Here is a 24,457-nt window from a genome sequence, read left to right as displayed (position 1 = left end):
TCACTCGAGCTCAGGCTGACCTGGAATTCACTATGCAATCACAGGGTGGCCTCAAACTCATGGTGATCCTCCTACCACTGCATCCCTTGTGCTGGAATTAAAGGCTAATTTTGCCCCTTAAAATGAGTATTAATCTAAAGAAAATTCAGCTATTATCTTTCATTATAAATTTTTGCTTATTTCATTTTTATAATTTGTTGTTCATCTGACAGAATAAAATATATTTTTAATTGCAAATCAAAAGATAGTTTCCTCTACTGTGATATGCAATATCAGATAATGGAATTCACATTTCATTTTCAAGAGAAAATACTCATCAAAGATGAATACCTTTCTCACTCAGTACAGTCATATCAAATACAGAAATATTTATTTGATCAAGTGCCTACAATATGGTTGCTCAAATAGCCACTGGATTTGAGATACATGTTTATCAAACATCCACACACTTTTCCTGAGGTCAGTAGTAAGTGATAAACATGAAAAGATAGAATCAGCCTATTAAATCAAATACTTGGTTCAGCATATCTGAAAATTGTCTGTAAAATAATTTTTGAGAACATTTTTTTGTTTTGTTCTTTGAGAAAAATGTCCTGTTTGATCATAGTTGCATGCAAAATACTGCCAACAGTCTTTCCTCATGAAATCATGCTTCAACTAATGGATCATTTTTGATGTTGTCATTTAAACCTTGGGAGAAATTGAACTCATCTTTCAGCAGTCAGGTCATAAGCCCGCTCTGAAGTGGGTAATTTATTACTCCCTCACTTCCCACTATTCTAATAACTCAAATTTTCTTAATAGAGCCCTCTGTTTTGTAGGACAGGTGTATATCGTTACCTCTCTTCATCGTGTTCATTATCTTTATCTCCCCACCCAACTAAATACCCTGCCAGGCTACATTTCTGATGGCCTCTTCTTTCAGTTTCTAAACTCACTATCAAGATCATTATGTTTTTCATAGATTAAGTCTAGGTTCTGTGGGAACAAGTGTGAATAAATGACAGTCAATACTTAGGCAATAGGTAATAAAATATTGTCTAGGAAAAGGAAAATATAGATCAAGGGGTTTTATTTAAATATTATGTAAAATAATTGGACAAAAGTATATTATAGAAAGATGTAGATTGGTGATAAGGGGTTTGGAAAGAAAACAATGAAATGTATAGAAAAATAACCATTACATTCAAATAGATGATAAGATAGATATTGGGTGGCTATTAGGCTCATAAGAGATATCTTTACATCTGTTGAAAGTTACTTTATCATTAAAATAATTTACATTTACTTTAGGATTAAGAAACTTTGATAAAGCAGTATGAAATCTGGCTGGAGAGATGCTTTAGTGGTTAATCACTTGCCTGTGAAGCCTAGAGACCCTGGTCCGAGGCTTGTATTTTCCCCAGGATCCACATAAACCAGATGTACCAGGTGGCACATGCATCTAGAGTTCCTTTGCAGTGGCTGGAGGCCCTGGTGCGCCCAATTTTACCTGCCTCTTTATATCTCTCTCTCTCAAATAAATAAATAATTTTTAAAAAGTATGAAATCATTTAGTTAGCTATGATTTGTGACCAAAAACATTATATTTATGCATTCAGCATGGACATTAAATACTGTACACACATCTCCCTGTCTACATCATTATGACTCTGCCTGAGCCTCTGCCTTTGCCAGCCTGATGCCATACTTCCAGTAATCTGTTGCAGCTAATGTGATTGTTTGTTACCAGAACTCTCAAAACTAACTCTTCTCTTTAATGGAAAACATCAGCAGGATATGTTTTCTTCATTGTCTGTCTTTACCTCTGTGGTGGTTTTGAATGTAATGACCCTATGGTGTTTGTAACCTCAGGTGTTTGTAATTAAGTTTCCAAATTGGTCCTCAGCTAGTAGAGTGTTTGGGAGGTGAGCCCTGCTGGAGGCAGTGAGTCAAAGAGCAGACATGGGCGTTGAGTCCAGCCCTGTGTGTTTATGCTTTCTGGTACTTGCTGTCCTCTCTCTGTTGTCAATGCATGATGAAGTGAGTGAGCTAGCTTCTTCCACCATGATGAAGCTTACTTTAGAAACCATAAGCCTAAAATAAACCCTTTGTAGTGATTGTCACAGCAGCAAGAAGGTAACTGCACTAAGACCCATTTCATATGCCCCTCGTTAGTATGTCTACTTACCTTGGACTATATTGTATGACAAACTAAAACCAATCTGAATTCAGCTCCCATAGTCCCCATTTTGAATGAATGAATATTTTAAATTAAATATCATATTCTAATAAAATTAATCTTGTCTTTCCCAGTCCACAACACTAAGGCTTGTGAAGTCTGTGCCTCCACTCACTGATATAAAACAGAAAACACATCTTTTTTTCTGTCTCTCATTAAGTTGTAATAGTGATATTTGGAGAAATTCAACTTACATTGCATATATTTTCAAAATTACTTTTAACCTTATAAAGAAAGGAAAACAAAAAGAAAAAAACAATAAAAAAATTAAAGAAACTAAATGTAATTTCTCTTAGAATTTCCCCTTCTCCCCAAACAAATATTCTGGCTTTTATGCCAATGCTAAATGTAAGTGAGCATTGTTGGGTCAGATAAAATGGAAGTAAAGTGAGGTTGGATGGCAGTTAGCCCTCACTGTAGCAATAAAATCCTAGAATGCATATCAATGATCACTAAAACCCAACCAGGAAACTTTAAGATCAATATGAAATATCCTAGTTCCAGTTTTGCTGGAATCCAAAAAGGAAAAGACTGGCATGGGTGAAAAACATTATTTGAGCAAACAGCTTCCTTTCATTTAACTATTTCATTATGGTGACATCTATGGATGGTGAGCCTTAATTCCTGCTGAGAGGTCATGTGAAGAGAATGCAATCTCTAGACTCATGAGAGCAATTGACACTGCTGAATAGGAGGTAAAAGATGCCATTTAGAATACTGTAGGTACTGATTGTACTAGAGTGCCTTAATAGAGATTTTTACAATACATTTTGTACTAGGTAGCTCTGGAAATATGGGATTATATAGACATCTATGACTGTAAGAAATGATATTGAATAACAACTTCTTATCATATCAAATACAGTGTGTATAAAGGGTTTTCTTTTTGTTTCATTGGTATGCAAATCTGTTAGAAAAAAATGCACACTACTATTGACAAAATATTTTGCTATATTCATATTCTGATATTTATAAATAAATTACTTCAAATACATTGGGTAGGATTAAGAACATTTTAATGACTTCTTATTAATAAATTCTTATTCTTTTCAAGATTTTACATAAAAACTCTCATCTCCTCATTGTCTCATTCTAACTGTACTTAGCATCCAAACATGAATTTTATCACTCTAACTTTCATATAGAATAGACATTTTACCAGAAATTCACAAGTAATGTATACTTAGTATGCTTTTAATATGAGCATCCTGGGTTGCCTCATTGCTTTTCTTTTAAGAATGTTTCGAAGATTGGTGCCATGTGGAAGTAACTCCTAGTGAAAAGCAGATGTCTCAGAAGGCATACATAAAACACCTCATGATAGATAGTGATGGATAATCATACAGGTCACTTAACCAGGCCATGGAAGGTCCATGTACCTGGAATGATATTTTGGTTGTCCCTGTGAGAGTATTTTTTAGATGAGATTGACAGTTAAATTGGTGGGATCAAGCAGACTGACTTCTAAATAAGAAGGGGAAAAGGGGAATCAGATAGCCATTTAAAGGATCACTATATCACCAAGGCTGACCTACCTTGTAATAGGAGACCATTCTTTGTGACAGAGACCTGTGAACAGTACTGTTCCCTTTTCCTACCTTTAGGTTTGACATGAAGCGTCAGCTCTTCCTGGGTCCAGCCTGATGTCTTTAGTCTAGAAAAACTGAGTGGGTTCTTTGGGCTCTCAGGTCTCTATGCACACAATGGATCTATACCAGCAATTTTTCTGGGTTTGAGCTTGTTAACTTCCCAGAAGTACTAACAGTCTAATAGTTACCATGGGTTAATTTTTTTATGAAAAATAAATTAATCTCAATCTCCTTCATTGTTTCTTTCCCTTTTCTCTCTGTGTCTTGTCGCCCTTTATTTCCTCTCTTCTACCACTCTATCAGTCGGTCTCTTTCATTCTTTTCTTCCTGATATAAAGAATTCCAAATTCAAATCAAAGAACATTATTAAGTAAAAAATTGATGGCGATCATTAGTGAGGAGAAAAAAGATCTCCCAAAGATCTGGGACACACAAGATTATTTCTGATAGAATTTGGGTAATCATCGGGCAGTTTTGACCTTAGTTGTGGACTGCAGTATGGGATAATTCATATCTGGTGGACACATGAGGCTGCAGGTTATGAAAAAGTAAAGCAATCATGAAACCTGAGTTATTAAGCTATTAAGCTAGATGAGTACCCTCCTTGTTCATAAAATTAACCTGTAACAGCTCAGTTTTGAGGGAAACTCTCTAGGATTCAATAGCCTTGAAGATGTAGAAGCAAGTATTTTAGCATTTATTTTTGAAGTAAAATATTATTTAACTCTAGGCTTAGTAAATTCACATTACATTAGCCAGTAGAGTCCAGGGTACTTTTAATTCATGAATATCACAGTTTCTGTAATATAGTACTTCAGACATTTTCTCTATACTTTTAAAGCACAGAATCCTGAGTGTGTCTCCAGAAATAACTTAGGACGATTTTGAAGTGCGTTATCCATGCTTCACTGCTTTTTGTTCAACGTCTCCTCTCCATTCTGACAGGTGGCTTTCTCCATATGCACATGGGGTTCTATGTCTGCCTGCTGAAGCACAGCTTAGATGAAATGTCAGGAACTGTACCATCAAGCCTTGTTCAATTACAATGCTAGTATTCTTTCTTTATCTCTGTATACTACTTGACTCTTCATTTTACTTCAGTCTCTTTTCTGTCTGCTTTTCAAAATTTGAATATTATTCTGAATCTCATTGTAAATGCTGAAATATTTCTGATAAGGAATGCATATCTTTGATACTCTAACCCTCTCCATCTCCCTCTGTATATACAGCACCCTGCATGTATTCTGGTCCTCAATGTCTTTTACGTGTACTGGCATATCCTGTCATGACAGCATTATTTACTGGTGTGTCATGATGTCTGAAAAATATTTGCTAAGAGAATTTACCAGTTTAGAATGTACCTCTCCCCAAAATAATGATTTTCTATCACATTAAGGGATGTAAATAAATAGTTAAATCATTCCTCCCTTTCTCCCTCCCACTGTCCTTTCTTATTTCCTTCCTTCCCTTCCTCCACCATCCGTTCCTTCTTACCTTCTCTCCTTCCTTCATGTGTATATAAAGAATAGTCATTCCATAGGAAGTTCCTCACTTAACATATCTTAGATTTGTTTGCATAATTATACTTAGGTTAAGAATTATTCAAGGGAACATGCCAGAATTAATTCTGTGTCTCTCATGTCCTATGAAGCAGTAATTGATTTTTTATTTTACCTATTGTGGATATCACAATTTTCATCACTTTATAAAGATAATGCACTGTATTTCAGGTTAAAATTTCACTCTCTCTCTCTCTCTCTCTCTCTCTCTCTCTCTCTCTCTCTCTCTCTCTCCTCTCCTCTCCTCTCCTCTCCTCTCCTCTCCTCTCCTCTCCTCTCCTCTCCTCTCCTCTCCTCTCTTTCTCATACACAAACACATATGGAAACAATCATACAATCTTATTCAATTGTCCCATATATCATCAAATATATAAGCACAATTTGTTGCCTCCACTCTTGGGTTCTAACTGAACAGTCACCAATACTGTGGTGTGATGATAATTCTGGCTTTCCTTTTTGCTAAAAATAGAGTACATTATTATAAAACCATAGTATGATAGTGCTGTATGAAGCATAATTTCAATTATTTTCTAGTTCTTAATAAGTTTTGCCCAGCCTCTGCATGCATTTCTCTATCATTTCAGAATATTAATGTTTTTCAGGTATTAATTGCAGCATTACACCTTTTCCTTTGCTTTTTTATTTTTGAAAATTCATGTATATTGTGTGTTTTTATCTTACCTTCTCTTATTCCCCTCACATTTCCAATAGATACCTCCTTCCCAATTAATCATTTTCCTACTTATGTGTCCTGTGTGTGTGTATGTGTGTGTGTGTGTGTGTGTGTGTGTGAGAGAGAGAGAGAGAGAGAGAGAGAGAGAGAGAGAGAGAGAAAGAGAGAGAGACACTAACAGAATTAAATATGGTTTGCTTTCTTGATCACGGGAGTGGGATTATTGACTATATGTGTTCATTAAGCACACTAGCATCTCTCCTGTATGACTGAAGCCCATGACTGCTCCCTAAGACAACAGTTATTTATGGAGGAGTAAAGTATTCTGAGCCCCTTTTGCTTTCCATGAACACATAGCCTCTATTTTGTGCATGAAACCACAGCTGCTGTATATTCATGAGTGTAATGGCCATATCATGTCCATAAGACAGTAGTCTACAGCACCTTCCCCCATTCTTTGTCTCTTATACTTCTTTTTTCAACCTCCTCTTACAAGATATTTCTTGGAGCCCGGCAGTGGGTGCTACATTTTTCTCATTTAGGACAATTTATGTGTATCTGCATTAACCCCTGCACTAAAAAAAAAAAAAAAAAAAAAAAAAAAAAAAAAAAGTGGGCATTTTTCTTCTAGGTTTCCCTTAATACTGGTAAGTGGATCTCTTCCATTGTTGCCATTCTTCTCAAGCATCAGAACCCAGTTTTTATAATGTATGTGAAGTAGACACACACTTTAGAGAAGTATACAAAGGAATATTAAATGATCTCACATATGTAGATTTGGTCTTGGCCTCATCTATCTTTCTTAAAGAAAAAAAATGTTTTAGAAAATATAGTTTGAAATAGCCATCAGAATTGCTAACTTTGTTGGTACAGCTGGCTTAGGCATAAAAGTACCACTTCACATGTTTCATCCAAGCAGATGTCCTTTCACTATTTAAAGAAATTAGAGTTTCTTTAGGAACTTTGAGTGATCTACAGCCACTGCATTGGTGGTCTCAGGTATTCAATGGAAATAATATAAGCTATAGGAATCAACCTTTGACAAGCCTCAGTTTGCATTTTAGGAAATGCAAAAATCTACATAAAGAGACAAAAAGTTGAACATTTATTGACTACTTACTATCCTAGAAAAGATATTATTCCATCCATAGAGTTGTGACTGAATTAAATGTAATTTGAACATAAAAGACCTACTCAACACCATAAGCTACTATAGTGATCATTGCTTCCATTATACTATCAAATGGTTACTGCTGTTACATAGATTTTTTTTTTTCCATAAGAAGTTACATGTTCAATATAATGATTGAAGAATATATATATAATCTCCAAAATTACAGATGAAAGCATGGGTTGGATTAAGCAGATACAGAAAATGTTTCTACTAGATTTCAAAATTGACATGTATCTAAGACATAAATTTTGATCCTAGGTTTACCTCTAACATGGGATACACAAGTTTAATGCAGAAGCTCTGCTATGTAACCAGCTGATAAGGTTTGCACTTCCTGCATGCATGTCACTACATCTTCCACGCATGCCACTCTGCCACTATGTTCCATCAATTAATTCAGTGTGATGAGGAATGTTAATATCACTTTAGAGTAAGCAGGCATCTGCTGATAGATCTTTCCAGGTATTTGGCATATGCAGACATTCTGATCAAGTCAGAGATGTTTAAGGCAGTAATATGAATGACTATGGCAAAATGCAATATATTTCAAAAACTGCACATATCTCCCTGCAGTATACTGTCTAGATAATAATGTGTAAGTAGCTTCTAGAAATTAAAAGAGTGATATACTATGAGAGTCATGATCCTGCTTATAACTCATGTGTGTAATACAAAAAATGCAAAAGAATGAAAATAGTGATGATGGAGAATATGTCAATTTTATTTTAAACAACTCATGCCAGTGAAGGTACTCTGTCAAGATCTAGGATTATATTGTTAAAAGCAAACATAAATTCCCCATAAAAAAGGGAAATATGTGAAGGTCTTGACTTATTTTCTCACAGTTGGACTATATCAAGTGGCAAGTAGTATTTGCAAAGAGTGATCTGGTTTTAATTTACTTGCTGAGAAATATAAGGTAAGTTCTCTTTCAAGGAAGATAACCTACTGTAAAGTTATTTAAAAGTCATGGAATATAATTAGGTTGTGCCCCTTAGTCCCAAATATTTGCAATACAAAGAAATATTTGTCTCCACATTCTGTACACCACTAGTTCACCATCATATATTCCACTTGGCTTAGGGAGCAGCTTTCTTATACAGATAATGTCATTAAAGAAAAATGAAAATCTAAACTTTTTTCTAATTGTCATTCATTAAAATTATATATAATTCATATAATTTTCCAGAACAACACATCATAATTCAGACAAGTCATCATATTAAACAGTGAATGTTTGGCTGTGTGTGGGTCTAGAACTGTGTTGTATAGCAAATTCCTCAGAATTAAGACACTCCCTCCTGAAGGGAGGAAGGAGATGATGAAGATCGAGGATATCAAGTCTGGGAGACTTGAGACTTTAAAGGTCACAGACCACTCCCCAAGGTTATAGGAATAGTAAGCCACTGTTGACTCTGATTGGTGTTGCAATTTAACAAACCATCCTGATGGGAGGAAGGAAGCACAAGAGATTCAGGAGATCAATAAATCTGGGGGAAAAGTTGCAAGAACCCTCCTTGATGTTAAAAAAAAAAAAGAGAGAGAGAGAGAGAGAGAGAGAGAGAGAGAAAACAGTTGCTTGGGGAGAGACTCCCTTGACAAGGTAACTTATCTACAGATCATGCAATGAGCTCAGGAACTGTAACTGATGAGTCATCATTTGAGCCATTATCTGTGCTTTAGTGAGCTTTTCAGTGATGTAGTTGACTTTGAGTCATCCATTGCTCCTAAAAGCACCTGTTCTTTAGCCCCAATAATCATACTGACTCATCAAAACTGGTTTTGGTGTGATTGTAATTTGTTCTATCTTCTGAGCCTTAGCTGGGAAAAATAGATGCAACTGTTTGCATTTTGGCTCTTAAAGATATTTTTATTGGTCAGCGTAGTATTGGAAGTGACAGCAATAGGAAGACAGAAACAGTCTTCATATGATTATTCAACTCAGGTAATGAACCAAGTATAACTATTTAAAATTTTTATTTATGTATTTGTGCATGTGTGCACACCTATATTTGTGTGTATGTGTATGTGTGTGCATGCAAGCATGCCATATCTTTCTGCCTTTACATGAATGGCTGGAGACTTGAACCTAGGTTGCAGGCTTTTCAAGCAAGCAAATTTATTTGCTATATCATGGATTTTATATTTCAATTAAGCTTAAACATATATCTTTAAATTGAAAAATATGTATATTAAGAAATATAAAATCCCTCAATTACTAAAAAATTCCACTTTTACTCACTAAAGAATAATAGATAAAATATCAATACTCCCACGTACAAAAACTGCCATTTATTTATTGAACAAAAATATTACTATTGCTAATTGATTAATACAATAATTTCTAGTAGACTAGGCCAAATTTAAAGTTGACAACATAAATATCATAGTTCAATGTGAGGTCAGGGGAAGAGACTGAGTAAAGGAAAGGTGGAGGGAGGGCTAATCAAAATCTAAGAGGATGCAAATAAATTATATGGACTCCTCCGGTTTCAGACAATGTAACTCTCAGGAGCAACAAATCCTTGTTAGAAAATTTTCAGTGCCAGGGGTGGGATACCTCCAGTGAGTTATTGGCCAGGGAGGTCCCGGATACCCCCAAATCATTATAGGCCATTGTCGAGAACCTTGGTTTCCTACCAGGAAACCAAACGAAGGGTAGGACTCCTTACAATGTACTCCCTTCAGACATAAAATGGCCTGGATATCCATGACCTCATAGTGCCTGACACTACCTACACAGGACCATCATAAGAGGAGGAAAATATCATGACATCAAAATAAAAGGGAGACTGATTGTATGGGGAGGGGATATGATGGAGAATGGAATTTCAAAGGGGAAAGTGGGGGGAGGGTGATTATTACCATGGGATAATTTTTATAATCATGGAAAATGTTAATAAAATTGAGGAAAAAAAAGATTTAAAAAGCAAAATTTTCTGAAAAATTGGAGAAAATCATTACTAACAAATTGCATTACCTTTCCGAAATAATTTAGGATTTGGTAGTTTGAAATCAAAATATTAATTATAAAATTGCTAATTTTAATTCATTTTAATAGTACAATATTCTAATCTGCCAACAAGTTTTTTGGTGAAGAAACTGGATTTATCTCAGCCAAATTTAGGAAAATGTTAAGAGATAAGAAAAAAGGCATACTGAGACAATATTTAGGATTCTACTCAGCACTGAGAAGTAGTTGAATCTTTTTGGTAGGAGTATAGATAACAGCCTATAATGAATATTAAAAGACAAAATTATAATTCTGAAGGAATGAAAATGTTGAAAATAAACCTTATAAAACAAAGATGTGTTTAGAAATATGAAGTTATGAGATTTGGTATAAGATATAGTATGTGTATCTAGGATAGGTTCATAGTGAGCAATAATTTCCACAATGTTCACTTTAAAAAAATTTTTGGTTCATTTTTATTTATTCATTTGAAAGCAACAGAGAAAGAGGTAGAGAGAGAGAGAGAGAATGGGCATGCCAGGGCTTCCAGCCACTGCAAACGAATTCCAGATGCATGTGCCTCCTTGTGCATCTGGCTAACGTGGGTCCTGGGGAATCAAGCCTCGAACCAGGGTCCTTAGGCTTCACAGGCAGGCGCTTAACTGCTAAGCCATCACTCTAGCCCACAATGTTCACTTTTTAAAAAGTTAATTAATTTAATTTTTGAGAAAATAAGATATAAAGAGACAGAGAGTGAGGGAGGAAACACATCCCCCAAAAAACTAATGATGGCATGAATTGTTAGCATAGAAACCTGCCTCTTTTATCTAATTAATAGGTAAAACTCTCTTAGAGAGAGAGAGATTGAGAGAGGGAGAGAAACGAAGCAGCAGCAGCACCTTGTACAGGTAGAGAAAGCTTTACCCTAGAACCATGGGCTCTAACTCATAAACTCCAGTGCCAGAATTGGGGTACCCCCTACAATGTGTTGTTGGTCAAGGTGCCCGTGAATTCCCCAAAACAATACAGGGCATTGCCAAAGAACTTGTTACCAATGCAAACTAAATGGTAAGACCCTATTGTTGAAGACATTACAGGATGTGGTTGTAATACATTGAGAAATCATGCTGAAACTGAGAAAGACCCCAGCTCTGACAGCAGCCAATAGTGCTGGAAAGCACTAGGCAAACTACTGGGGGACAAAAGTCACCATCAATGGGAACAATCAGCAAGCTACAAAATCAACCATCCAGGAAAGATATATGTGCTGGTACAATAATGACACATAGGCTATGAGATTAAATAACTGGTCTCTAATTGGATAAGGAGTCCGGTCAGTAGGAGAAAATTCATGCCTAGTACTGGGAATCAAGGTAGAAACCTGTAGCTTAAGGTCTTAGACACTATTGTGAAACTTATGTTCTTTGATTAAAAGAAGTTATGCCAATCAAAACGTTTTCTAAATGTCTATGTTTATCCCTTTTGATCCATGCTTCTCTCTCTCTTGGCCAGAAAGTCTGTTTTACACAAGTGACAGTGAGTACTGAGGAGAACCTCTACCCATTTGTATGACAAGAAAAGAAACCAGCTGCTGAGCCTGAGATGAGTCATCTGTACCTCATTTGCTAGGGCCCAAGAAACATTACAAACAAAGTAATGGATTAAACATGTGTGCTGGTCTCACTGCTAAGCCTCTTCCAGATGAGATGGCTATAGACTCTGAGGAAATTTCAAAGCAGAAAACCAGAGGCTGCTGAGAGCAAAACACAGTAAAAGTAGATTTACAACATTCCCTCCAAGGCTTGGGGAACATTTTGGTCAAGAGGATGGAATGAATGTAAGAGCAACAGGGGGAGAGATATACACTTTGAGCCATTTTTTACTCCACAGATGCATTTTTGACTGCCATAGTGAATATCACTAACTCCATTGAGAAGGATCCTCAGGAGTACCTTTGGAAATGTGATAAATTTGCAATATATTGATATATTCAAGTTCTCAATTAAAAAAAAAATCTATTAAGAATAGAGGGAAATTGAAATTCTTCTATTTATGTCAGAATAGGGTATGGTGATGGTGGAAGGATACTCAACTATTTTTGAAGAAAGCTATTATACTATTCTAAACTTCAAAGATAACTTGTAGATTCTCCACATACTAAAATGTGACAAAGGTTCTCAAAAAATCAGAGTGGTTACACAGAAGAGGATCTGGAGCATTAAGTCTATTATTTTTGCATTGGTTATAACTGTTATGAGAAAAGCCATATATGGAAGGGTTTGTTTTCTTTCTACTCTGTTTGATAAGGAGATACCAATTGTAATGTATTAAGTTGTCAAAGTTATTGTGCCAAAACAAGTGACACATTATACAGTACTTTTCATATTGAGATAAAAGAATTTTTTTAAAGAAGGTTTTTTTTTTTTTTCTCATTTGTGGAAACTTATGTATTTATCATATATTTGAGAATAAGTTGATATATCTTTATTTATTCTTCATATTTAACATATTTTGATAGTTAAAAGCAAAAGTTGTCAGATGTGGTGGTGTACACTTTTAATCTCAGCACTTGGGAAGCAGAGGTAGGAGGATCACCAAGAATTCAAGGCCATTCTGAGACTATGTAGTGTATTCCAGGTCTACCTGAGCTAGAGTGAGACCCTACCTCAAAAAACAAACAAATAAACAAACAAACAAAATAAAAGTAATTGGGCAGAACTTTCCTATTTTAATTAGATTTTGTGGGTTTTTTTTGTTGTTTTTTTTTTTTTTTAGTATTTTATTTGAGAGTGACAGACAGAGGAAGAGGGAGAGCTAGAGAATGGGCATGCCAGGGCCTCCAGCCATTGCAAACGAACTCCAGACACGTGCACCCCCTTGTGCATCTGGCTAACATGGGTCCTGGGGAATTGAACCTTGAACCGGGATCCTTAGGCTTCACAGACAAGTGCTTAACAGCTAAGCCATCTCTCCAGTCCCCTATTTTGAGGTAATTTGATAGCTACTGTTGCATGAAAATTTCAAAACATTGCTCAGTTAATTATGATGGACAAATATATCTTTATCCTGTTTCATTACTGTTCATATGCAAATCACATTAGTAGTTGGCCAAGCCTCATACTCAAATACTTGTTTTATTTTTAATATTACCACAGTATTTAGAGAAAAACAAAGTCAGTAGTTAAGTTCAAGAATGTTAAAATAGGGCTGGAGAGATGGTGTAGCGGTTAAGCGCTTGCCTGTGAAGCCTAAGGACCCCGGTTCGAGGCTCGGTTCCCCAGGTCCCACGTTAGCCAGATGCACAAGGGGGCGCACGTGTCTGGACTTCGTTTGCAGAGGCTGGAGGCCCTGGCGCTCCCATTCTCTTTCTCCCTGTACCTGTCTTTCTCTCTGTGTCTGTCGCTCTCAAATAAAAAAAAAAAAAAAAAAAAGAATGTTAAAATATTCAAAATGTGTTTACATAGGTAATCCAAAATGAAAGCTTTTAAACAATTTCATGGTAATATCTGGAAAGTTTTAGAGTTGTTTACTGAGGAAATTCTTGCTGAAGGTCATTTTGATAACTATTAAACTGTGTGCTTGTTATGAGTCAAAAATTGAACATTAGTAAATCATTATCATAAAATTCAGACCAATAGAAATATCTCCTATCTCTGGGGTACAAACATTCCATTGAAATCATTTCTACTGTGCTTCACCTCTGGTCTGGGAGCTGCTGGTAAACAGTCTGCACTGAGGTAAATTCTTTCAACTGATATGAACCTAAACTGTTCTGAAGTCCATAAGTCAGTTTCAGATATGAAGACATCAATGGCATGAGTTATATGGGGCTATTTTTTCTTAATACCTCATGCTTTTAAATGAGACAACTTCCTAGGCCATTTTGGGAACTTGAAAACTTGATTGAAAATAGAGTATGTAATATTTGCTCCAGGATTGATTTAATTATAAGTTGTTATTTAAACAGTCCTATAGAAATAATATTTTGCTATCCTAGCAAAAATACTGACAAAGTAGGTTTTCAGATTATTTTATTCCTATGCAAATATTTAATATTTTGAGGTGATATATGCATTTAAATGGAATAAAATTCATATTACATTATTATGTATTTTACGTAGATATTTAATACTGTTTCATAACATATATATACTTATGAGAAAATTAATTATAGGTATGAAGGTTTACTAGATAAGAAAGTAAGGAAAACTAGGTAAATGTACAGTGAACTTTTATATGTCAGTCAGTGTTCATCTCTATTATTAGCTCTTGGCAACTTACCTCAAGACATGGTGACATTTTACATACTAGTAAATAGTCTTTAATCAGTGGTTTCCTTACTGAGAAACACTGACCCAAGATACTGTTTGAATTGATCTTCTAATTGGGATCTTCCATGTCAAAAAAACTTTTTTCCTAGCGAATGCAAAAATTCAGCAAAAGCAGGAAATCATGTTTCTTTAATCAAAAAATATTTAAAATCATTAACCTAATTAACATTTTCACCTAGTCTTCATTTAATGTGCAAACAGGCAGGTGATGACAATAATTACTCAACCACAAACTAAGTGGTCAATTAGACACACAATTACCAATTTATATGCACAGAACTAAATTTTATTATTAAAACGTTGTTCTGAATCAACATAAAAATATAAAGATAAAACTTAACCTATAATCAAACTATATGTTTGTCCCCAGAATGCCTTATAACCTTTCACTCTTCCTGTCTATACTAATCTATTATGAATAATTATTTTGAGAAAGAGTATATTTTTATGTGTTATCATCATTATAGTATCTTACAATTGTTCCATTAACTAAGACATTTATCCATTTATTATTTTATAAATAATACATCAAACATTGAGTTTCTTCTCACTATAATAAATCTGGCTTTGGGAATGCAAAGAATACCTTTCTCAGGAGCATTACACTATATTCAAAGAATGGTCCATAGGACTCATGTACATCTTTTGTACATGTGTGTTTATAGAAAGTCCTAAGAGCATAATAATGGCAACACTGAAGTGTACAAATAAACTCTTATTTATGAAACAAAGTTTATTTCAAACTGTAGTGAAAATTTGGAAGATTTTTGATAAGATGATAGGAATAATTCAATAACTCAAGCAAAGATACATACATATTAATCAATAAATTACTGTGAACCAATTATTTCATTAAACAGTGGAAATTTAAAAAATGCCTTAATTGTAGATTTTGAATCAAATCCTTTGTAGGATTCTACCTATCACTAGCAATCACTCTTTAATCCACCTTTAATTATTTTGCTAGGATGTTGACATTTTATAACATTTTGTAATATGAAACATAAAAATATAGAATTCAGCTTAAAGGATTCTAGAGTGTGTGTTTACACCAGATTTTAATTAGGATGTTGAAGTTTTAATTTAATATAATGTGAAAATTTCACTTCATATTTTTATAGAATATGGTGTAAATATGTTAGGACAATTAATTCAAATTTGGAAACTGAGGTTCTATCCTAAATGCATCTCCTTAATTCATTCCCATATCACTTCATTGCATAGGTCATCCTCAAACAGCCTCAGAGAAGAGTCTTTGCATGACCATGCTTTAAGCATCCCATCACATTGGCAATTTACAAAGCTTTTCATTTAATTGACTCTGACATCCACTAATATACTACCCTAATGCATCACACTTTTAAATTGAAATACTTAATACCTAATATTTTATAGACTTGATCTTATGAGACAACTCAAACATTTTATGGAGCTAGGGAGATGGTACAATGAGTAAAATGCTTGTTACATAAGTGTGGAGTTCTGAGTTAGGTTCCCCAGAACCCATGTAGAAGCTGAATATATTATTGTATAACCCAAGTGCTTGGAGGAAGAGTTAGGAAGATCCTTGGAACTGCCTGGCTAGCTGGTGTATGGTAATCCTTGAGATCCAGGTTCCATGAGAGAGGCTAATTCACAAAAGTAGTGGGAAAAGTGATCTAGTCATACTCCTAATGTTGACCTGTCAACTACAACACATGCACACACACACATGCATGTACACTCACACCATACATGTACCACCACACATACACACATGCACCCACATCTACTAGTGTTAAAAAAGTCTTACTTTTATTTTTGGATTTAGTTGAAAAATATGGAATGCTTCACGAATTTGTGTGTCATCTTTGCGCAGGGGCCATGCTAATCTTCTCTGTATCGTTCCAATTTTAGTATATGTGCTGCTGAAGTGAGCACAAGTCTTACTTTATTATTAGCAAATTTGAATGCTGTGCTTCTTAGAATCCCACACTAAAACTTAAACTTGTACCTACTAGTTTACTTCAGACCACATCTATATCCTTTATTACTTCTTAAAAATTCACTCAGGATCTTTTGAGGATTGTCAGTGACCCATTCTCAACCTTTGCCTCAACAGACAGGATCAACCTATGGGATAAATAGGGTGGTCCTTATATAGTGCCCTTGCCTGAACACTTGTATTTGTACTAACACTACTAAAAAACAAACAAACAACAAAAACAGCTTTAGGTAGTATAAATCTTCTAACACATGTGATATATATATATATATGTATACATATATGATTATAATACTTTTATATATACATATACATATATATACCTATATTTGTATATGCATATATATATGTATAATAATCAGACTGAAAAATTCTAGAAGAGTTTTGAGATTTGATCTACCAATCCTTTAGATTAGTGTGTATTTATCTTTTGTATGCACATTACACACTTGTAATACTTGCTAAAATATGAATGGTTCAACTCTGAACTGATTTAATGATGAAATTATCAGATCAATTTTGTTATTTTATGAATAATAATTTTGTTCTTATAGCTGAGATACCTTAAGTAAAGTAAGCATAAACAAAAATATTTTTTCTGTCTTGTTTTAAATATTTCAGTCAGACATTGAACAAAGTATGCTTTTATAACATAGTGATATCTAACAATTTTAAAGAGTTTGGGGGAAAAAAAAAAACACTACTGAATTGTTAAACCATTGTCAAAAAAATCAATTGACCAGAAACATGAAGCTGTATGTCTGGTCTCTGTTCTCCTCATTGATCCATCACACTGACTTCAAGGCATTGCCACTGTGATTTGGTTATTTTTTAGTAGTGCCTGATTCTCAAAATCAGGCAGTGTTAGCTTACAAAAGTTTATTATTATCATCATTCATTTAAAGGGATGTTTTTGTTTCCATTCATTTGCATTTTGATATTGATTTCAGAAGTAAGTTTTCTTTAAAATATACATCCTGTGAAAATTTTTATTATAATTATATCTGATCCTTAAATCAGCTTTATGGAAATTGACATCTGAATAAGTGTAGGTTACTCATCTTTGAGCTAATTTATTTGTATTGATCTTTACTATTTCAGAAATGTCGGAATAAGATTTATCACTATTTTACATTTTTCATCATTTCGTAATGTTTATTTCTATTTCATGTTGCTAGTGAATAGATATTTAGGTTGTTTTTGATTAAACAAGAATTTTGGTGGCATGTTTATGTGGATTTCTTTCTTGTTTTCCCCAGAGACAAGAATGTCGACAAATCGAGTTGTAAATTCTTTTCTGTGATCTAGTTCTCTTCTCACACTATTGTGTGCCTGTGTGTGATTTTATTCTGATGGTCTTATCTCCTTCTTTAAAACCTTCTATACAGCATTGAAATAAATTTTATCAGAAATTAATTTATGCATTTGAGTTTGCAGGAAAACATTTAATATTTACTACAATTGGTAATACTACCTGACTTTCTCTCATAGGTGCAAAGTATCGGAGTGAGGAAATAGTATTCTATTCCTACTATTTTGTGTAATCTTCTATTGCTACTATGAGATGGAATTATACTTATTGGATGTATTAAGATAGTATTCCTGTCTTGAGAGAAAGATCCACCCTTTCCCCTTTTTTTCACTCTACATGCATGCTATATTACAAAGATTATTTTTCAAATGTTAAATTAACCATATGGCTGAAAGTGACCCTACATGGTCATGCTAACTTTCCTATTCTTATCAATAAAATTCTACTTTTCAGATGTATGTCGATATTGATTTCCACTTTTACTTTAATATGGCGAAAGCACATACCTTGTGTAACTTGCATCATTCTAAATTTACTAAAGTCTGTTTTATGGCATACATATAATTTACTTTGACTAGTCTATGTGTGCTAAATCATATGTACATATACTAGCCTATTTTTGGTCAAGTGCTAAGTCAAACTATTACATAGCAAAGTTCCATATCTCTTTATTCTTATTCTATCAATTACACTTCACATTACATCAATTGTAATGAGAACTGGAAACTCTAGCAATTATTGTTAATTTGTATGATTTTTTAATTCTACCAGACTCAATTATTATTGCAATGTGCTGTCAAATAGGCATAAATGTTTATTGCTATGGACTCTTTCCTGAAAATTTAACCTTTCCTTGATATAAAATTACATTACATAATACTGGAATTTATCAGTAGCTATATCTATTTTGTTTCTCATTAAGAGACATTTCTGCTTTAATTTAATTCTAATTTGAGTAAAGTTTTCTCTATCTTATTACTTAATATCTATTTATTTTATTTATGTAATGTTTATGTAAGTAATTTCACTCAAACATATTTAAATATTAAATAATCATTTTAATGATTGCATATACTTAAATGTAACCTAAAAATATAGCATATCTTGTTGAAAATTTATGCACAATACTACATCAGGAATAGCTTCATTTCTCAAAAATTATCAAAGAATTCTAGTCAGTGCCTTTACATTTTGTCTTAATAATGAAATGTCATGTATGACCAGGTATGCACCACTTTGTGTATCTTGGTCAGTTTGAGTAGTGGGGAATCAAAAATAGGCCATCAGCCTTTGCAAGCAAGTGCCTGTAACCCCTAAACAATCTTTTTTAGCCAAAGAATCATGTATTTTAAATTCTCTTATTTTTAAATACTGCTGTTTGATATTTTTAACTTTTAATTATTTATTTATTTTTTTCAGAGAGAGAGACAGAGAGAGGGGAGAGAGAGAGAATTGGGCCAGGGCCATAGCTATTGCAATCAAACTCCAGATGCTTGTGCCCCCTCTTGGGCCTGTGTGTCCTTGCATTTGCCTCACATTTGCACTCTTGGCTAACATGGGCTCTGGAGAGTAGAACATGGGTCCATTGGCTTTACAGGCAAGTCCCTTAACTGCTAAGCCATCTCTCTAGCCCTGAATCTTTAAATATTTTTAAAAAGGAAAGAGGGGCTGGAAAGATGGCTTAGTGGTTAAGGCACCTGCCTGCAAAGCCAAATGACTCAGGATTGATTCCCCAGGACCCATGTAAGGCAAATGCACAAAGTGACACAGGTATCTGAAGTTCATTTGCAGTGGCTGAAGGCCCTGGCATGCCCATTCTCTCCCCCTCTCTCTCCCTCCCTCTCTCTCTCTCTCTCTCTCTGTCTCTCTCTCCATCTGTCTCTTTCTGTCTACCTTTCTCTCTTTCAAATAAACAAAATAAAATTAAAAGGAAAAAAAAACCACTGAGATCCATATATTTATATATCAATTTTTAGCTATTTATTCACTTAGACAGATTAAAAGAAATATGAAATAAAATTCACTGCCAACACCGTATCAAATGTGAAGGAAACTCACTTGCTTTGAAGTATTTTCTTGTCACCTTTTAAGATTACCTTTGTTTCCTAAATGCATATTTCTTATGGAATTTTTTTTAAACTTGTGTCTGTTAGTTAAAAAATGTACAATTATGCTGAAATTATTCTTGGAAAAAACAAATATATTCCTATTTAAGAAATACTATAATTTCATGAGAATTTATGTGTAATTTATAGCTCCATAATTTCTGAAGTATAACTATTTTTTTATTCAAAAAGTATTATTGATTATTTGATGGCAAGAAGAGATAGTCACACAGAGATAAACAGTGAGGGGTGCTAAGGAGAATGAATGAGTACCCTAGGGCCCCTGACACCACAAAAAATGCACAAATTTGTGCACCTGGTTTTACCTGGTTACTGGGCAATTGAACATGGACGTCTCACTTTGTAAACAATCACCTTTAAATAACAAGCCATGTTTCCTGCCCTGAAGTATTTTTTTTCTTTTTTTTTTAATAAATAGAATGGGATGTTGAACACATTGCCTCTTGAGAAAAAAAAATCATATGTAATTGAAAAACATTTCTGTTACAATTCAATTTGAAAAAAAAATATATTATTGGATAATGTAGGCCTGGGTAATAAAATGTGTCTCCCCCCCCCCCCAGTGATACTAGAGTATCTCAATGAAAACATAAGATATATTTGACCTTTCAAATATTTTTAGATCTTTTTACGAGTTAAGGAGCTGGGAAGATGGATCAGTAGTCAAAGATCTCTGCTAACAAGCTTGGCAGACATTGCTTGCCTCCCCAGCACCCACATAAAGCTGGAAACAAAGTGATGTTTGCATTAGTAATCTGGCACTTATGGCAGGAGGATGCAGAACAGAGGGGGAATGCAAAATTCCCAAGCCCTATGTAAAAAGCTAGGATATATGGCAGGCTTCTGTAATCTCCCAGCAGATGGAGTCTGACTGTAAGAAGGGAGGAAGCAATGGGAGAATTTCATGGAGTTCCCTGGCAAGAGTGAGAAAGAACTGCAGAGCAACAATTGAGAGAGAGAGAAAAACCCTGCCTCAAATGATGTGGACAGGCAAGGACTGACCCGAAATTTGCCCACTGCATTCCACATGAAGTTATGGTCCACACAGCTACACCCACATATGAACACATGCACACACACATATACAAACATGCACATACACAAAATAAAAATAAAGATTTACATAAGATTTCCAAAGGATACAACAAAAACAAATATATGACATTAATTGCAAAGATAAAAAATATGATTATTCCAAAATTGAATAACCTATTGCAACACTTCTGTGGCACAACTCAGTAAATGTAGACAAAGAAAAGTTATATGAGGTTGGCTAGTTCACTCCTGGTTAATGGCCCAAGTATTTCTAGATGTCATGGAAGTACTTTCTAGGTCCAGGCACTGTAAAAACTCCCAGTGATTCATTAAAACTGTAAGCTGTATTTTATACAAACTTGAAATAAAACTGCATTAAGTATGTCTTTATTTCTGACATGTTTGAAATGTCGGTTTCCTCAAGATATATTCAATTAGAAAAACTGCAAATAAGAGTTATTTTCTAAATATCACCTAACACGATTGTTCATATTTTTAAACAAAAATGAGACCTGTTAAAATGTTACTAATTAGGAAAACTAAAACTTAATATTTAAATTTTTATTCTTGAAAGACCTACCTGAAAGCAAAACTTGTCATATACTGTCACCAAAGTCAGTACTGAAGAAATTATGAAATTCTAAGTTGATTCAAAGAATATAAATTGAAACATATATGGAATTATACATATCATTTTCATATATTATATATGACATATTGCATATATATTCTTTTTATTTTATTTATAAGATGTAGTTAATAGTCGATTTGGGAAAGGTTTATAGACATGTTTTATGGTATATTTAGGTATATAATTGTGGGTCAAATTTTATTTTTAGGGATTCTACAAATATTTGGCATAAACTAGTGGCTTAAAGCACAGAAATATACAATCACACATCTAAAATCAGGGTTAACTCCTAATGTATGCCCACCCTTTAGCTTATAGCATTTTTTGTTTTGCATAAAATTCTCTGACCATATCTGTCTGTGGTGGTTTGAATGTAAATTGTCCCCTATAGCCTCATGCATTTTATTCCTTAATCTTCAGCTGGTGGTGGTATGGAGAGTTTGGGATGTTTAGCTCTGTTGGAGTTAATGTGACACTCGAACATGGCCTTGAGTTTTTATAGCAAATCTCTATTTAGCAGTTGTGCGCCCTCTCTCTGTCTCTCTCTATTTTCTCCCTGCTGATAGGAGCATATGATGCCTTTCTACCCTTCCTATACTTTACCCACCATGGTGTAGTTTCTACTTGAAACCATATGTTGAAATAAACTCCATTCCTCTCATAACAAGCTTCTAGGGAGCCATTTTGTGCCAGCAATAAGAAAGTAACTTATACACTATTTCTATGAATAAGGTAATTAGGGGGGATTATGTTCAAAATACATCATGTGTATGTATAAAAATTGTCAATAAAAGGTTTCAGAAATTTGTTTCTTTAATATGTGAAATTTATTGGATTTGGGCTTCCCTTATTGACTAAAACAAAATTAAATGTTGTCTGAAAATATGCTGCCAACAAAAGGTCATACTCTGAAGTAACTGGTTTTAAGGTCCCTTTGTGTTTCTCTATCTCTCCTCCTCTCTTTCTCTCTCTGTGAGTGTGTGTGTGTGTGTGTGTGTGTGTGTGTGTGTGTGTGTATGTGTGTGTGTGTGTGTGCCTGTGTCTGTGTATGTGTCTGTGTTTGTACACAATTGAGCCCAAAATATGAGATGTTGTTTACATAAAATTATAATACTAACATTTTGTATGACACAGATTTGCACTAAGTTGACTACTAATTTAGGTTTACAAAATCTGAAGAAACTTCCTCTCAACTTCATGTTTCCAAAGTCCAGTCTACTAAGTATATTACTCCTTTGGTCATAATGCCTGTGAATCAAATTCAATTACTCACTTTGTGCAGCCTCCAAAATTTAATTCTTTTTTTTTTTTTAGAATTTGTGACACTCACGGATTTTTTTCTGGTAAAAATTGATTGATTTGGAAGACGTCTATCACAGTGTTGTCTTCCTAAAGCATCTCATGCACTGAAAATGTGGAAATGGCCCATATATGACCTGAATTGTGGGTTCCAGAGAAATGCAATTTCCATTAGAAATTCCCAGTGAAGATGTGGCAATTTAGCAGACCAAAATGGAAAAAAAAAATTAAATTACCACTTATACTAGCAATAATTTATCTTTTAAATTAATCTAAAGTTATAAGACCTTTTCTTTTAAAGCCACTCCTTATAAACATAATCCATGTTGAAACCATATATATATAGCAGTGCTTTATTTAAATTTTTCTTATTTATTTGAGAGAGAGAAAGAGAGAGAGAAAATGGGTGTGCCAGGGCCTCCAGCCACTGCAAACAAACTTCAGACGCATGCATCCTCTTGTGCATCTGGCTAACACGGGTTCTGGGGAATCGAGCCTCGAACCGGGGTCCTTAGGCTTCACAGGCAAGTGCTTAACCACTAACCCATCTCTCCAGCCCATGGTAATGCTTTTATATTAAAACCATCAAAGTAGACACTAAGAAATTCCAAAATAAAATAGAAGAGGTGAGTAAATAATAGAGAAGCATTTCTTTTGGATACATTACATAGCATTAGATTTTCAAGTTAGAGGTATGTAATTCTAAGCTATGACAAGACAGATCCTCACGCCACACAACTTGTTTAATTTTAGATGAAAGGAAATATTAAGTTTCTGTGCTCTAAAAAAATTAAGATACATCAGACATTTAAATGACAACTCTAATATGTTGTTTGCAACTAAATCATTCTAATCTCTATTTTCAGGTAAAAGTTTCACCACCCATTCCTTTTGAGGGAGGGTGACAAGCAGGTTTACAGTTGTAAAAGCTAAAAGATATCCTTAATTACCACCACTATCAAGCATATAATTTTATTTGAGTCACTGTAAATATGAAAATTTCCATATTTAAATACCCTAGGGCCATAGATGTATATAGTATAGACTCTCCTTTTTCAATTAGGCAAGGATTTTGCAGGATTGCACTATGTGGGAAGAAAAGCACTAACTTCATTTTCTTTTTTGCTTTTAGATAGTAACAACTGAAAAAGATGAATAGATTTACAACTATCTCAATTTGATCAAGCTTAAATTAATAGTGAGATCGCTTTCAAAATTGATTATAATAATTTTGTTTTTCAGTGTTGATAATGTTATGTTATATAATAAAAGATTGAAGTTTTGAAAATATATGCATGTTTTGTGATTTGACTTTCAACATACTAAAATATCTCAATGGCTTAGTGGGAAAATAAAAATCTCAGTTTACCTGAAAAGATATTTTGTCATATTTTTAAATACAAGTGTATGTATACTAAGCCTATCCTTACTGTGAAACACGGTACAAGTCAGTCACCATTTTTATGAATACTCAATGTGTTACTACTATTACGATCATTCTTATGTGAAAATGGATATATGACATCCATAATTTGAGCATTCTTTCAACTGCAGAAAATATTAGTGTAAT

General features: G+C 34.1%; 1 protein-coding gene and 1 non-coding gene across 4 annotated transcripts in view; both read right to left on the bottom strand.

Moving 5' to 3' along the window:
- Cadm2 (cell adhesion molecule 2) overlaps positions 1–24,457 on the bottom strand; it is a 1,093,192-nt gene that overhangs the window by 724,817 nt on the left and 343,918 nt on the right. The window lies entirely within an intron of this gene.
- LOC123460356 lies at positions 16,314–16,420 on the bottom strand. The gene has a single exon (XR_006636921.1). It is a non-coding gene; the product is annotated as a U6 spliceosomal RNA (small nuclear RNA).

The sequence above is a fragment of the Jaculus jaculus genome, chromosome 4 (genome assembly GCF_020740685.1).
Source record: "Jaculus jaculus isolate mJacJac1 chromosome 4, mJacJac1.mat.Y.cur, whole genome shotgun sequence".
In the NCBI taxonomy this organism is placed as follows: Eukaryota; Metazoa; Chordata; class Mammalia; order Rodentia; family Dipodidae; genus Jaculus; species Jaculus jaculus.
This window is presented reverse-complemented; position numbering and strand designations above follow the sequence as displayed.